Raw genomic sequence first — 17,118 nt, forward strand, 5'->3', positions numbered from 1 at the left:
TTAGGTAGATTAGACTGTATTTGTATTAGATCCTCTTATCACATCAATCCACCCTTTCTACCACATGATAGGTGACGCCACACTAACAATCGCTATAAACTATGGGTTGGGAAACCTATCAACGTGTAAACTGTTGAATTGGTGAGTAGCATAATATGTCTCTAGGTTACCACTCAATGCATTGTCAGATAACAAAAATTGAAGGTCGCACCAGTCAATGTTAAAATCATGTAATCAAAGAAGTGTATCTTGCTTGCTACTAGCTACAAGAATAATGGGAAGCACATATATTGAAAGTAAAAGGTGTTCTTACTTTGAAACCTGTTTTGGGGTGGTTTTTGTTTCTTAAATCTGGTCAAGAACCCTTCACAGAAAGCAAATTGAACGTAGAAGCATTAGGAAGTTCCTGTATATGGCTTCAAACCTCCCTGATGCTCTTTATGGTGTTAGAAACTGTGATACATGTAAAAAAACCCCATTTTTAGTACTCTTTGTTTAAGTGTTTATGTATGTTAGTGTAACTATTTATTGGCCGTACGTTTTATTTTTGTTTGAATTTAACTATTTCCATGCATATTTTGACCATTTTGATGCAATTTTACTGTCTATGCGCTTATGAGGTACGATGGATACAAATTGATACGTCTCTTAAAACTGCCCAACCATTATGTTTACTGACATGTGATACTTCAAACCTTAATTCTCTTTCCTTCATCTTCTATATTCTGTCCCCCATTAGTTGGGATCAGAGCCCACGTCTGGGTAAATATGTTTTCACTTTTTCTGTTCTCAGTAGCAGTTGGAAGAAGAAAATATAAATTATTTCTTGGACCTCAGCAAACCCCTTTGCCGTCTGCTGCTGTCTGCTGAAACATTACCCCAATCCACATTTTCCATTCCAGTTTCCCACCTATTAGAGTATATTGCAAGGGCAAAAGAGGAAAAGAAAAGCACTAATCATAGACTTGCTTTAGGAGTTAATTATTGTCCTTTTTGGATTTGTTTTCTGTTATTTTTATTTCCTCATCTATCTCCGACTCTACTATGAGTCTATAAATAATAGGGTAATTTTCATATGGACCCCTCAGGTTTGGTCCATGTCACTTTTTAGTCCAAAAAAAGTTTCCCTTTGCACATGGCTCCCTTGAGGTTTATAGAAATGACTAAGGACAAACCATAATTTTGATGACCAAAATACCCTTATGGTGCAATGGTCAAGATTGTACCATGTGTGCTATTTCGATCTAACGGTTTATGTTAAAAAGACAAATTATAATTGCAATTTTAATCTTTTTATTTTATATTCAAGGGTCTTAAGATTTCAAATTTACAAATTACACCCTGGATTGAAACTCAATGAAATCCCATTCCCATTGGATGGCTGATAGAGAACTGCTTAGACCAGGACTCTTACACTCCATAATCCTTCATCACCCATATCTTGATCAGATTATCAGGTATGTACAAATCAAAGAAAGAAATCCTCCCAAAGCCTCCAATTTGCTCTGAAAAGTATGATCCCCGGAATAGGGATTTGGAAATTTTCTGAGCTTCTCATCGCCAACGTCAAAAGAAACAATATTCTCAGCTTCGGAGCTGCTACTTGCAATCAAATGAGGAGCTCCATTAACGAAAATCCTAGAAGTACTGTAACCAATGATTCCAAAGGGAATTTCACCGATTCCCCGCCATGAATCCAATCCGAGGGTATGAACCTCGACCAAGGAATAAGAAGACCTGATCAACCTACGATCAGCGGGGAAGTGAATAACTCTAATCACTTTGTACACATGCCTTGATGGACTGTAACCAAAACCCATCACTGGAAAACGAGAACCTGGATACCGCTTTGGTGCGAAAGGCAATTTATTGAAGTCTCTAGTAAATGGGTTCCAAACGATGACATCAAGGAAACGCTTCGTGAAACCCAAAAGGCAAACCAAGCCATTGCAGGAGCCAACAATCCCAATATTAGAAAGCTTAAGGGGAAACTCAAGTTTTGGGGAAACTCAAGTTTTACGGGCTGATCATCCCAAGTGTTATTATGATTGGAATAGAGAACATGATACATAATGGATCCACAGTTGATTATGAGATTAGGGTTAGAAATGTTGGTTTCAACTGATCGATTCAGTTGCTGTTTGATGAAATGAGGATCTGAAAGCACATGTTGCCAGGTTTTGCAAACACACCTGAATTGAAAGGGTTTTGCAAACCCTTCGTGTTTTCCGAAGAATTCTTCGGAAATGTATAAACCCAAATTTTTCAAAATTTCAAAACCCAAAACTACTGGTGATTGATTTTGTATCAGTAACGGATCACAATGAAGCGAGCTCCGCTAGCTGAACTTCCCTGTCTGTAATGGGAATGGGGTTTCATTGAGTTTCAATCAAGGGTATAAGTTTGTAAATTTGAAATCTTAAGATTCTTGAATATAAAATAAAAATATTAATATTGTAATTATAATTTATCTTTTTAACATAAACCGTTGGATTGAAATGGCATACATGGTACAATCTTGACCATTGTATCATAAGGGTATTTTGGTCATCAAAATTATGGTTTGTCCTTAGTCATTTCTAGAAACCCCAAGGGGAGCCGCGTGCAAAGGGAAACTTTTTATGGACTAAAAGTGACATGGATCAAACCTGAGGGGTCTAGATGAAAATTACCCTGAATAATATTCATCTGTTTTGAGTTCGTCACAATTAACATGAGGTCTTTCCCATATTTTCTTCCACTTCTCTATTCACTCTATATTTTTCTGTCTCATAACTTGGTATCAGAGCTGAAGCACTACGAGCTCTCCATTCTCTGCCCTACATCTCTCTTCTCCTTCCAGATTTCAAGGAATAATCAGTTGTCCTCTTATGCATCAATTTTAAAGGTCTCTGACAGTTTTTGTTGAAAGGGTACTACACCCTGTTTTGGCTTTTGTCCAGGTAAATGCGATTGTTTTTTGGACTCTTTCTGGTTTTTCCACTTTGTTATAGCTGTAATGAAGGTAGTTGGAAATTATTTGAGTAAGCTACTGCTGCTGCATCTCTGTTTGCCTATTCAACTTGAATTCTATTGCTACTGCTCCTTTCGGTTAATGCTGCTGCTCCCCTGCTTCTATGGCTCTGCCTTTATCTCTTTCATCTATGGATTTGGTTGTAGTCCTCCTCCTTCTGAACTTGATATTTTGATTGCCCTTTGAAAAGGGTACTCGGAGTTGTGCTGAACTTCTCATTTCTAACTATTTTTCTTATTATGGTGTTGCTTTCACTTTTCAAACTTGTTATCTACTATGAAGAATCATCCTATTCCTAGGGAAGGTTTAATGTATTCCACGATGCCATACGATACCAGCCGATACATATCTATGTCTCTCTATGAAATTGCACTATAATGCATTTGTTAGAACGATACAATACTCAATACGGGACGATACGTCTCTTAAAATCACATAACCGATACTCGATACCGATACTTTAAACCTTGTTCCTAGGTCTATTTCAGAAGCTTTGTCTAGTCCTGGGTGGATGGTGGTGGTTGCTGAGGATTTGCCTGCATTACATGAAAATTGGACCTAGGACCTAATTCCTTTACCACCTGGGGAAACTACCATCGGATGCCTTCTGCTTTTTGTTGTTAAGGTTAATCCTGATGGCAGCCTTGCTTGTTTGAAGGACAAACTTGTGGCTACAGGGTGTCCTTAGGTTTATGGTATGGATTATTTGGATAATTTTTCTCCTGTAGCAAAGCTCACTTTTATATGCATTTTGATTTCTTTATCTGGTATTCTTCATTTGCTGTGAAATAAACTTGATACAAAGAGTGCATTCCTTAATGGTGATGTCCATGAGGAAGACTACATAGGGCAACCTCCTTGGTTTAATGCTTTAGGAGTGGCTAGTTTAGTATGTCGATTGAAGAAGTCATTATATGGGCTGAAAGGGTCTCCTTCAGCGTGGTTTGGTTGATTTACTTCATTTGTTATAGATTTTGGGTTGATTCATTGTGAAAATGATCATTCAGTGTTCTTCCGCCATCTCAGTGCAAGAGAGATATTTCTTGTTATTTATGTGGATAATATTATCATAACTGGTGATGACTTAGTTGGTATTGATGAATTGAAGGCTTATTTGCAGCAATAATTTCAGATCAAAGACTTGGGAAGACTAGTTGCTCGGTCCAAGAAAATATCTTTTTATCACAACATAAGTATATGGTTGATTTACTGTCTAAAACAAGGATGCTTGGGTCCAAACCTTTGGTTACTCTGATGGATCCTAGTGTAAAACATCTACCTGATGGTGGAGTTGTTCTTGATAATCCAAAGAAGTGCCAAAGGCTTGTTTACAAAGTTAAATTTGTTAGAAAATCGGCTATAATGAGTCAAAACTGTGTAGAAACAAGAAGAACAGAGAAGAAGGAAAGGAGAAGAAAATAGGAGAGGAACCACATCAAGACCGGTGACTCTAGCATGAAGAACTAGAACCACAGACAACATTTATTTATAGCCTTCAAATCTACAACTTGAGAGACAAGAAACTTGTCCTCCAAAAGAGGAAATAAAAAATCCAATCTGTGGACAGAAATTTCTAGCATTCTAACTCCTAAGATCTGTCCAAAATAGAAACTACTAAAAAGGGAAGTGCTGAAATTAATGACTAACAGAAAATTAGAAAGTATGCTTTCCAAAATTCCCAAACCTTGTTCACTAAGGCTCCTACACAAAAAATAGAAGGTAATGCAGCACATCTAAAAAGGAAGTATCCTCAAAAGTAAGCTTGCGCACCAAGGCTGCCTTGGTGCTTCTGCATTCTTCAACGCTCCCCCTTAAGCTGGAGCATACAAGTCTCCCATGCCCAGCTTGCAACAAATAGTTTGAAAACTTGGCTTGAACGGGGCTTTAGTGAACAAATCTGCTAGCTGGTCAATTAAACTCACACAGGGAGTCTCAATAATTTTCTTTTTTACTGCATCACAAACAAAGCAACAATCCACCTCTATATGCTTTGTCCTCTCATGGAACATTGGATTGCTGGCAATATAGGTAGCTGCCTAATTATCAAATGACATTTTCATAGGTTCAGTAATTGGGAATCTCATTTTCCCCAATAAGGAATAAAGCCACATCAACTCGGCAGCTGTGTGAGCTATGGCTCTATACTCTGCTTCAGCACTAAGATCAGACAACAATAGATTGTTTCTTACTCCTCCAAGTTACAAGATTTCCACAAGGGAAAGTGCAATAACCTATTGTAGACCAACAATCAGCTATAGACCTTGCCCAATAGGCATCATAAAAAGCCACCTAATCCATACTCAGCCTGGATGATAAATCAGTCCCTTCCCAGGTGGACTGTTGGGATACTGAAGTACTCTCATTGTTGCATCCTAATGGGTCTTTCTAGGAGATTGCATAAACTGGCTTAACACACCAACAAAATTGGAAATATCAGGATGAGTAATGGTGGGATAAATACGCTTCCCAATAAGACTCCTGTAACAATGGATATCCTCTAGCAAGTCACCCTCATCCACTCCTAACTTCAACCGGGGGTCTAGGGGAATATCAGTAGGTTTAGAAGCAAGCATACCCGTTTCTGTTAAAAGATCCAACATATACTTTCTGACAAACTAACTCCTCGTTTACTACGAACCCTCAATTCGCAAGAAATACTATAGACCACCCAAGTTTTTGGTCTGGAAAGACTTTTGTAAGTATGCCTTGATTGTATCTATAGCCCTAGTATCACTGCCTGAAAGAATGATGTTATCAACGTAAACTGCCTTAATGACAACACCACCATCTTGTCATCTAACAAAGATAGAGTGATCACTCAACAAATCCATAGGATTCCACAGTCTTGTTAAATTTCTCAAACCAAGTCCATAGAGATTGTTTGAGCCCATGGATGGCTTTGTGAAGCCTACAAACACGAGTATTGTCTCCCCTCTGAGCAATATAATTTGAAGGTTGCTCTATATAAACCTTTTCATTGAGGTCACCATACAAGAAGGCATTCTATTTGTCAAATTAAAATAGAGGCCAATCATAATTAACAGCTTAGGAAATCAACATACGAACAGAATTAAGTCTAGCCACATGAGAAAAAGTCTTAAAGTAGTCCACATTGTACGTTTGTGTATAGCCTTAGCTACTAAGCAAGCCTTTTAGCTGTTCAACTGTACCATCAGAATGATATTTAACAATATACATCCATTGATAAAGCCCTCAATAAAACCCCATTAATCTCTTCTCTGCTGACAAATATAAAGAGTTAATGGCTGAAAGCTATGAACTTAGAACTGCCTTACTATAGAATGGCAATAGGATTACAGCCAACTTCATTAATCTTCCCTGCTTGGGATATGGCAGTTGATTACAAACTGCTCGTACTAACTAATAAAAACTTCTGAAATAAAGAGAAACTACATAGAACTTTGATGAACAAGTTCATCCCAATGGCTAGGCCATCCCCTGAGAGGTTGCCCTCTCCTTAAGAACTCGCTTGTCTTCTTTTTTTCGCCTCCCCCTATCACACTTCTCCCCTCCCTCTCTTCTCCACCTTCCTAACAAACTCTCACTGCTCACCAATCTTTCACAGCCACATGGAGGCTCCTAATAGTACCATGCTATTTGTCCCCTGCTGGTTGGTTTGCCCCCCTGCTCTCTGCTAGTGTTGATCCCCTGCTTCCCTTCATATTCTGCCTATTGTAGACGTGAGTTATAAGGGGCTTATCATCCACCAACAATGAACCACATCTTTTCCAGGAGGCAAGTCTACGAAGGACTATGTATGACGAGATTGTAAAACATACATTTCCACATCCATGGCACCTTTCCAGCTAGAGTTTTAAGGGCCTCATTATGATTGGTTGGAATAAGAATGTTAGATAGGGAAAGGGCAAGACACCAAAAGTTGGGTGGTAAATGTGAAACAGATCTATAATTAGAAATAGGATAAACAATGTTAGAACGGAAAGTGCAAGTACGGGTACCTTTTCTCAAAGCAATCGGTAAGTCATCTAAAGTAGAAATGGGATCTCCACTAGAAGAAATAGCTGGTGGAGAGGTGAAGAAGGAACTTCCGTAGGACCAGCCTCGACCTCCACTAAAGGAGAGCTGCCAGTATCAATAAAAGGAACTGTACTATCCACAATATGCTCCACTAACTTATGTCATTGTTGATAAACTTGTAAAGGGACACTATCGTTTGAAGGAACAAAAGAGGGAATGGGAGGAGCATCATTTGAAACATGGTTTTCATTAGACAAAGATGGACTGGTGTAATTCGGGGCGTCCTTGAAAAAGTCACATCAGTACCTACAAATTGTTTCTGATGAATAGGTCGTAACACTGAAAATCTATTTGAGTATTAGAGTACCCAAGGAAAATACATTTAATATATTTGGGAGAAAGTTTATCCACAATAAGTGGTATGTAAACAAAACAAACACAACAAAATTTTTAGGGAGGAACTAAGAACGGTTTTCTATTCGGAAAACCAAATGAAAAAAGGGATTTGTCAAAAGGTAAATTCATAGGCATTTGTTTACCAGCAGTTAAAAATTACATTGCACCCGTAACTCTTAGGAATATTCATCTAAATTAAAAGAGCATGTGCAACCTCCAAGAGGTGGTGATTCTTGCGTTCAGCCACTGCATTTTTTTAGGGAGTGAATGAACAACTGGTTTGATGAATCATTCCAAGAGAGTTACAAAAATTGGCTATCTCATTTTGTACATATTCTAAAGCATTATCTGATCTAAAAACTTTAACTGAAGACAAAGTTGAGTTTTTATTTCATGAATAAAATTTTTAACTAGAGACGAGAGCTTAGTTCGATCCTTTAGAAGATACAACCATGTAAGACATGAAAAATCGTCCTCAAAAGTAACAAAATACCAAAGCCCATGCCTATTACTAACTCTGTGAGGACTCCAAATATTTGAATGAACTAAAGAAAACAATGACTCATTACAAGGGATAGGACGTGGAGGATAGGTGGCACAATGATGTTTCCCCAACTCGCATGCCTCCCAATTTAACCTTGACACTGATTTCAAAAAGGAAACCAAAATTTTCATCTAGCTAAGGAAAGATGTCCTAAACGACAGTGCCACTGGAAGGCATCTACATCGTCATCGAGAGAGCCCCCAGTAGGGGCAGCATAATCCTTATTAGGGCTGCAATTGGGCCGGGCTGGGCCGGGCTTTTGCAATCTCAAGCCCAGCCCTATATGGTATAATTTGAGCCCATTCCCGCCCGGCCCTAGTTCAGGGCCAATGATTATTGTCCCTGGGCCCTAAGCCCTACAGGCCAAGCCAAGCCCATTCCCGCCCTAATTGGGCCGGGTCGGGATGGGTTGGCCCTGATTAGCCCTAATTGGCCCTGTCCCTGGCCCTAATTGGCCCTGTCCCTGACCCTGATTGGCCCTATCCCTGGCCCTGGCCCTGATTGATCCTGACCTTGATTGGCCCTAATTGGCCCTGTCCCTGGCCCTGATTGGCTTTGTCCCTAGCTTTAATTGGCCATATCTTTGGTCGTAAATATCAAATGTAAGACAAGTAGTAATTAAAATACATATTACAAATAATCCAAAACTTATATTCAATATGTATTTAACTATTTATACTCATTTAGATTTTAGAGAAATAGAGAAATCCAAATTTCTAGGGTTTTTTAATTTGCTATTAGATGAAAACTATGGTTATTATATGTAAGCTCAAAGAGAAAAAGAAAAAGATTTATCTCAATTCTCAATTAATTTCTAGTTTCTAAGACAATGGTCAAACTTCATTCCAAATTTCCAATTTCTAGTTTCTAAGACAATGGTCTCTCTCTCTCTCATTCTATTTTTTCCTTTGGTTTTTCTCCATCAGCAAAGAGTTAAAATTATTCATGAAATGGAATAAGTAGAGAGAAGAATTGTAATTAAATTTAGGCATATTTGAATGTCAAGTCAATTATAGAGAATGTCACACAAACTCTTTTTGTAAACTTAGAAACACTAGAGATTCAGAATTCAAAAGGAATCTGATAAATGAAAATTTTATCTTCAAAGTCAAGAATTTAAGCCGTAGGTAGGTATGTTTTCATTCATAACTGTTCAATAAATTGATATCTTTATTTAATACAAAAAAAATCATATTCAAAACCTTGTTAACAAGTAAATTGACGAGAATTTAGTATTCAACAAAAAAAAAGTATTTTTTTCATAGTTAAAGAAAATGATGTTTTAGTTACAAACATAGCTATAAGTTTTTAATAAATTTTTTTGAAATATCATAGTAGATTTGTTAGATATTCATGATGAGAAGTTGGGGTATAAATTTGTTAGATATTAATTATTTATGTAATAGTTTTTATTATTTATAATATATTATCTCGCCTTAGTCAAAAAACAAAATCCATATTTTATTGAACTAAAAATGACTTTGTTGGAAAAATAAAAATTACCTTAAAAATAATATAAAAAGTGAATTTATATTCAAATATGATCAAAGTGACTAAATGTTAAAATCAAGACTCATATCAATGTTAGTATGAAGATCAGGGTAGAAATCTAGTACTATAGTACATGATCATCGTCAAATTAATATTAAGATTAGAGCCAAAATTAGGGTCAGGATCAGGGCCAAAATCAAATAGATGCTTATTACATTGGTAATGAGGTTATAATTAATTTTCTACAAAACATGATCATGTTTCTAAAATTTGACACGTGTCAAGTATCCACCTATATGTATTACAATTAATTCCTCTCCATGTGGGTGGAGGGTCCAGAGTCTTTAGACTCAAATCAAGGCCAGGATCAGGGCTAAGATCAAGGGCCAAGATCAGGGCCAAAATCAGGGCCAGGATCTGGGTCAGGATCAGGGCTAATATCAGGGCCAAGATTAGGGCCAAGATCAGGGCCAAAATCAGGGCCAGGATCAGGGCCAAGATCAGGGCTAAGATCAGGGCCAAGATCAGGGCCAAGATCAGGGCCAAAATCAGGGACGGGCCGAGATGGGTTGGGCGGGCCAGAGAGTAATCCCAGGCCCGCCCTTGGCCCTAGTTCAGGGCCAGAATATTTTGGCCCTAACCCGCCCTTAGGGCCAAAATCTTTAGCCCAAGCCCTATTCGGGCTCAGGGCGGGCTTAAGGCGGGTCATGGCCGCTAGGGCCAAACTTGCACCCCTAATCCTTATAGTAGAGACCATTTCTTTCACACTTTTCGCCAATCGTCTTCCTTGTTTGCAAGTCCGGTAAAACACAAGAGTTAGGAGTAAAAGTCACAGAGCAATTCTAAGCTTTAGTAACTAGCTAATAGATAACAAATTAAAAGGAAAATTAGTAACATGAAGTACTGATGATAAAATGAGGGAAGGTATAGGGGAAATACTTCCAAAGCCTAGAATAAGTGTGGAATTACCATTAACTATGATAACAAAGTTATTTGTAGCAGATTTAGGAAAAGAACTAAAAAGTGATTACTTACTAGTCATGTAGGAGAAGCCCTTAAATCAATGATCCAAGGGGTGGATGTGGAAGTGAGAAGAGCTGTGTTAGCTGCATGAGAGAGAGAGAGAGTGGCATCAAAAGTACCAGTGGATGTGGAAGCAGTGGTTTCAATATTTTGTAGACGACAATGTATTTGGCTTACATCATTTTAAAGGGTCTTAGACAAGCCTCAGAAGAAGATCCAAAACCACTAGCATTGGCTGCTATTGTATCAGTTCCACCATTAGATACGACATAATTGGCAAGTTGCTTGGCCCACTCTAGCTTTCCATGTTTGGCCTAACAAGCTTCTACCAAATGCCTAGTTTTTGCCATAGTGAGTATAAAGCCTAGATGCCTTATCAGACTGCTAAACACCACGGTTTCCAAGAGGTTGACTAACTCCCCCCGAAGGCTTGAACTAGGACCATGTCCCCTTCCACGAGATGTAGTAAGTAAAGACAATATTTTCTCTTTTAGAACTACTTCCAGAAGAACCCCATTCAGGCAAGGGAATTCGTTGAAGTCTAGAATATGCTTCACTAAGGCTGGGGACATGTTCACCAGCAAGAAGATGTCCTTTCATAGATTTCACTTCAGGGTTCAATCCTGCAAGAAACTTAGATACACAAAATTCATTCCGTTGTGCCTTGAGTTTCTCTATGTTTGTAGTGAGAGGTTGAAAAACATTCAACTCCTCCATCATGCCTTTAAAAGAGTTGTAATAATCTTGCGGAGATTTGTCAGCTTGCTGAAATTGAAATAACTTTTTTCATAAATACTATAAATGCGAGTCATATTTTTAGCCTGGGAATAGATTTCTTGCAAGTCATTCCATATTCCCTTGGCAGTCTTGTAAAACATAACATTGGCTGCAATATCAAGTTCTATGCATTCAAATTTTGATGATTGTTGCATCTTGAATCCAACGAGGACAAGATTTGTCAGTCTCAGCCGGATGTTCAGACTCAATGAACTTATGTTTGCCTTTTGCAAGTATGTAAACACAAAACAACTTGTGATGCATTGATACAAAGCAAATAATTAATACCACCTTTGAGTTTGATGGGGGTAATCTGAACATTCACTAGAACAACTTCTGATCCCTTGGATTCAACAATACTGGTAGTCGAATCACTAATAATTGAAAACATTATAGCTTGTAGTAGATATCACACAATCAGAAGGGTAGAAGCTCGAACCAATATTCCAGAACTTGAAGTGGAAATTGCACTAGAAACTATGCAAAATACAAGCCGAATGGGGAGAAAATGAATTCTGCAAAGTGCAGAATTAGAAGCTGACAAAGTGAGAGGTAATAACCAGAATATACTGAGTTATGGGACCTTTAAAAGTAGGGTACTAGGTAGAATAGATCAGTTCACATAAAAACCTAATCTAACAATATATTAGGTGCAGCATTGGGTGGCTGGTGCACCAAGGAGAGCTGAACACAAATTTGAACTTCAGTAGAAGAAATGGATCTGCACTGTTTTGATTTAATAAAGCTCTGATGCCATGTTAAATATAGGCTTTAATTAGTTGAAACAGTGTAGAAACAAGAAGAGCAGAGAAAAAAGAAAGAAGGAGAAGAAAATAACCACAACAAGAGCTACGATTCTAGCTAGAAGAACTAGAACAGTAGACAACCTTTATTTATAGCCTTCAATACTACAACTTAAGAGACAAGAAATTTGTCCAAAAACGGGAAAAAAAAAAAAAATCTGTGGACATAAATTTCTTGCATTCTAACTCCTAAAATCTATCTAAAATAGAAAGTACAGAAAAGGAAAGTTATGAAATTAGTAACTAACAGAAAATTAGAAAGTATGCTTTCGAAAAATCCCAAACCTTGTTCACAAAGGCTCCTACACAAAAAATATAAGGTAATGCAAGACATCCAAAATGGAAATATCCACAAAAGTAAGCTTGTGCACCAAGGCAGCAACCTTGGTGCTTCTTGCACGTTCTTCAACAAAATTATTTGATTGTGACTCGGCCTGACATTGCCTTTCTTGTCAACGTTGTGAGTCAATTTTTGTCTAGCTCTCGAATATCTCATTGGGATGCAATTTTACATATATTGTGCTATCTTAAAAGGATCCCTGCTCATGGGCTCCTATATATTGATGTAAATCCAATTACACGGTTAGGGTCTCTTGGGAAGATCCCTAGAATTTAGGATTCCCCAAAATATTCCAGCAAATAAATTAAAGATATTTTGGAATGTTTATGGGTAACCAAGAAAGTTGTTGGAATCTCTTAGGAGGGATAAAGGTGACAAGGGTTGATCCATAATTATGTGAGAAATCTCTTTGAAGAAAAGGGGAAAATTATGGTTTTTTCGAAACTTAGGATGAGATAGTTTACTTGGCAGTAGGATGGCCAAAGTATTACAGGGGAGATGGGAAGGGTATAAGAAACCCGTGGTTGCTGTTTGGATGGGTTTGGGAATGATTCTTGGAAAGGCTATGGGTGGATCTCAATTCAAGATCTTGATTCTTTAATCCTCTTCTCTCTTTTTTTTCTTTCTTTCTTCTTTCTTTCTTTCTTTCTTTCTTTCTTTTCTTCTTTTCTTTTTTCTATCTTCTTCTCTCTTTTCTATTGCCAAAAGGAACAGAGACAGAGAGGGGCTGAAAGGATTAGGAGGGATAGGGGGGGTGTTGTAGTGCAGGGATAGGGTGGGGGAGGGGCCGAAAGGGATCGTAGGGGGTAGGGGTGCGCGGGTACCTGGGTTTTCTGCTGCCCAGTTGCAGCTGCAGAGGAAGGGGATGAGATGGCCTGTGCAAAACAAGGGAGGGGTAGGGGGAGTCTTTTGGGGATAGGAGAGGGGCTATTAAGGGGCTGCAATGAACATGGAGTGGGTTCTTTGTTGTTGCACAAGAAAGGAAAGGGGGTGGGGAAGCTGCGATGGGGTCGGTAGAGGACTTACCTGGGAATGTTCTAGAGCTGTTTTTTAATGGTTGTAGGTTCTGGAAGATTGCTGGAAATTCCAGGGCAGAAGTTAAAAGCTTGAAAAACCTTGCTGGAAATCTTAATGGTGCTGAGTATTGAAGATCTTTACCAAAATCCATCGAGGCCCCCTCAACAGGAACCCCGGTCCACAAACTCAAAACAATTTTCATTCAATAATTGGACTTGAGAATTACAAAGAAACAATAGGCTATTTATACCCTACTAAAAGAACTAGACTCTAAGTGGGATTCCTTTATAGATTAGGATCTCATCACATAATCTTCGTTCTTGAAAGAGAATCTCAATATCTAGAGATAATTGAGAACTCTATCTAAGGAAGCTCACTTGAAAAAGAACTCCTTAGGACCAAGGAAAATATTTTGGTCGAAATAGGAATTTCAACCTTGAAAAATGCCGAAATTTTGAAGTTTTGACCGAAATGTTGGTCGAAATTAGTGATTTTTTTTTTTTTTTTTGAAACTTTGAACTTCAATTTTGTGCCCCATATGAACTCAAAATGATTTGGATTCTTGCATACTTCCTATTTCAAGCATAATAAATACTATGGAACTTCTAGTTTACCAAAAAAACCATTGAAATGGTAACATTCAATTATATACTACATATGAGAAGAAGCGAGAATGTTACCAATTCCGAGTATACTCTATTCCATTTCTCCCTCTTCCGTCTGCACCCCATACAAATGACAATAAAAGTCCCATGATGTTTGCCCCATATAGTTGTCAACATAGTCGGCAATTGCAACTCTGTACGTGGCCTCATCCACATGCCTAAGATTTCCTGATGGTGGGAAGTTTTGAATCTTTGGATAAGGAACTAGCTCAACTTCATTTGGAAAGGCTAGTGGTGGCTATAGTATAGAGTGGAAGATTTTCTTAACAAATGAAGGAACACCTTGGTTGTCAGCATAAGGTCCATACTGATAATAAGGTTCCAATGGCAGACTTCGATAGGTGACAGTGGGAGGGACACCATAAGCTCCATAACCATAAGGCTTCACAGGTGGCTGACCCTAGGTTTGATAGCTAGGAGGGACGCCATAAGGTCCAGCTCCATAAGTTGACCCAGTAGAACCAATACTCTCCACAATAGTATTATATGAGGACTTTGCAGGCCTATGCCATCCGGGACCTCTGGAGGTGGAGCTTCTGGAATCATCTATGCTCATCGATCTCATAGATCCCACTAAGCTCTCCGCATCAGCTTGGACGGTAGGACCCATGTGATGGCGTGTCCTCTGTGCTATAGTTGTGCTGTCTCCCCTTACCCTTCCTCAAATATATAGAAGAAACATTTTTGCCTCGAGATGCAGCTCCAATATGGTATGAATCCTGTGTCGCGTGGGTGAACTGACTCTCGCCTGTGAATCTCGATGGTCTTCCTCCCCCTTAACTCTCACGTACTACTGGTGGTGGTGGTCTGTCCCTAGGATCTATTGAATTCTGATCATGAGGTCCAACGCCCTCCTCATCCCCTCCATCATCATCATCATCATCATCGTCATCATCATCACCATCGTTGTCATCGCCGGAGGCCTGAGTCACATCATCCTTAGTGTCAGACTAGATAATCAAATCCTCACTCTAGGTGGATGCACTAGGGTGTGGTGCAAAGGGACGGGCGGGCACTGCATGTGCACTCACCTCCTGGGTATGAAGTCCTCCACATCAACCCCCATCTCCTCTGTAATCCGTCTACTGGGACGACCTCCCTTCTCATCTAGCAATGGTTCTTCGCTGTCCTTCATCCAGTCAACTATTGGGTTATCATCACTTCCCATCTCAAATATGTCGACCAACTCAATATTGTTACTCTCTTTGTCCATCCCCTGTCTAATATGATCCTCCCTTAGTCTCATACTATAGTGTAAGTAGACAAGGTCCTCTAGACGCTTCACACCTAATCGGTTGCGCCTCTTTAAGTGGATGAGGCTGAAGGTGCTCCGATTTCGCTCACAACCAGTGGTAGAACATGTCTGGTAGAGGCTTTGCTTGCAATCATACTTAAGCGAGGTGAGTCATGTTTCAAATTGCAATCACCATGCAGCTGCAACAAACATAGACTCCAAGTCATTTTAATACTTAAATAACTAAGTTAAAGATAAAATATAATAATTAAATATATAATGAATGAACTTACCCGCAGGGGCGGATTCTAGTCCCGATACGGCCATGGAACGACCGAAGCTCCTAGTGGCATCCCTAAATGCCTTTATAAAAGATTTAAATAAAAAAAAAAAAAAAAAAAAAAACAATAATTAGGTTAATAACTTAGTATAAAACTATGAATTGGGAATATTAAATCACTATCTCACCTCTATAAGGATGATTGCTTATTTAGATGGATCCGGTTCCAACTTCTCCACTTCAGCTTGGATGACATCCATCTTGCCTCATCCCAAGATTGTCTTTGTAATGGTACTTGGGATTTAAATAGTATGCTATGTAGAAAAAGAAAAAAATAATAGGGAATAGTAAATACTTAAATACTTAATAGTGTGATAACATAATCAAAATTAAATTGAATCCTAGATTTATCAACTCAACAGCCTTATGCAATGGATGCTACAACATAGACTCCCATCTAACTTGGATGATGTCGAGGACTTTCTTGTTGCTATGTCGGTAACTTGATGAACTTCTGCTTCATCCTCTCTACTGCAGCCCATATGTGTGGTAGAGTATGTCTTCTTTGCTGATATACCATCCTCAACACATACACCACAGGCTTAAGCATGTTCACCATTGTCCTCACATTATGCCAGAAACTCTCATTGAGTATGGTCAACCGTGCTCCCCTTTTACGGATGAAGAATCCTCCCAGTTTAAACCACTACTCGATGCAAATAGCTCTTAAGGCCAGTCTTCCTACTCTTAAAGCTCGACAACGCTATCCAATTGGTAGCAAATTTGGTTATGCATGGCCTCACTAAGTCACCCTGACACTTTTCCCTCATCATTTTTAATACATATGTGTGGTTATAGATAAAGGTGCTAACTTGTCAGGCTTGCTCCACAGTCTTCTTCACAAGCTTGACCTTTCTGATGTGCTTTAGCATTAAGTCAATGAAGTGAGCAGCACATGGAGTCCAAAAGAGCCTATATCTGTCCATCCATCAAGGCACAATACAAAGTTATAAAGTGTACATGTAATGTGAATATATGTATTTAAAAATGAAAATTAGTACTAGAAGTAGAAGCATGTTTTGATACCTGGGGTTCCCCTGCATCTTCAACCTAGCTTTCTTGTAGTTGGAGCGATTATCAATCATATTTTGGATCACATTCTCCACTCCAACCTCCTTTACCACTTGCATTAATAATTTATAAATGTATTTTGCATCCTTCTTCTCACCGAATGCGTCTACTAACTTGAGGAACACTATCCTCCCATCACAATTCAACATGAAATTGATGATGGATTGTCTAGTGGGACCAGTTCAACCATCAGCCGTCACAGTCACTCCATAATAAGCCTAGGGCTTTAATCCATTAATATTCTCATTTAACTCCTTATGCCTAGGCAAATAGACATTGTATATCTCATATGGAGTGGGTCTTTGTACATCATTGTAAGCCTTGCCTATCTCCTCAATTATATCCCTATAGTAGGGCCTTTGGATTGTATGAGTAGATGAGCTGGAATACTATGGTAATAAGCCC

At 38.7% G+C, this 17,118-nt stretch overlaps 1 protein-coding gene and 1 pseudogene across 2 annotated transcripts in view; one reads left to right on the top strand and one right to left on the bottom strand.

Moving 5' to 3' along the window:
• The window catches only part of LOC149022492 (AP-2 complex subunit alpha-1-like), a 104,045-nt gene that overhangs the window by 64,307 nt on the left and 22,620 nt on the right, over nt 1–17,118 (top strand). The window lies entirely within an intron of this gene.
• On the bottom strand, nt 1,354–15,281 carry LOC149022493 (F-box protein At3g07870-like; annotated as a pseudogene).

Source organism: Hakea prostrata, chromosome 3 (assembly GCF_041222555.1).
Source record: "Hakea prostrata isolate BN-2017 chromosome 3, UWA_Hpros_2, whole genome shotgun sequence".
Lineage (NCBI taxonomy): Eukaryota > Viridiplantae > Streptophyta > Magnoliopsida > Proteales > Proteaceae > Hakea > Hakea prostrata.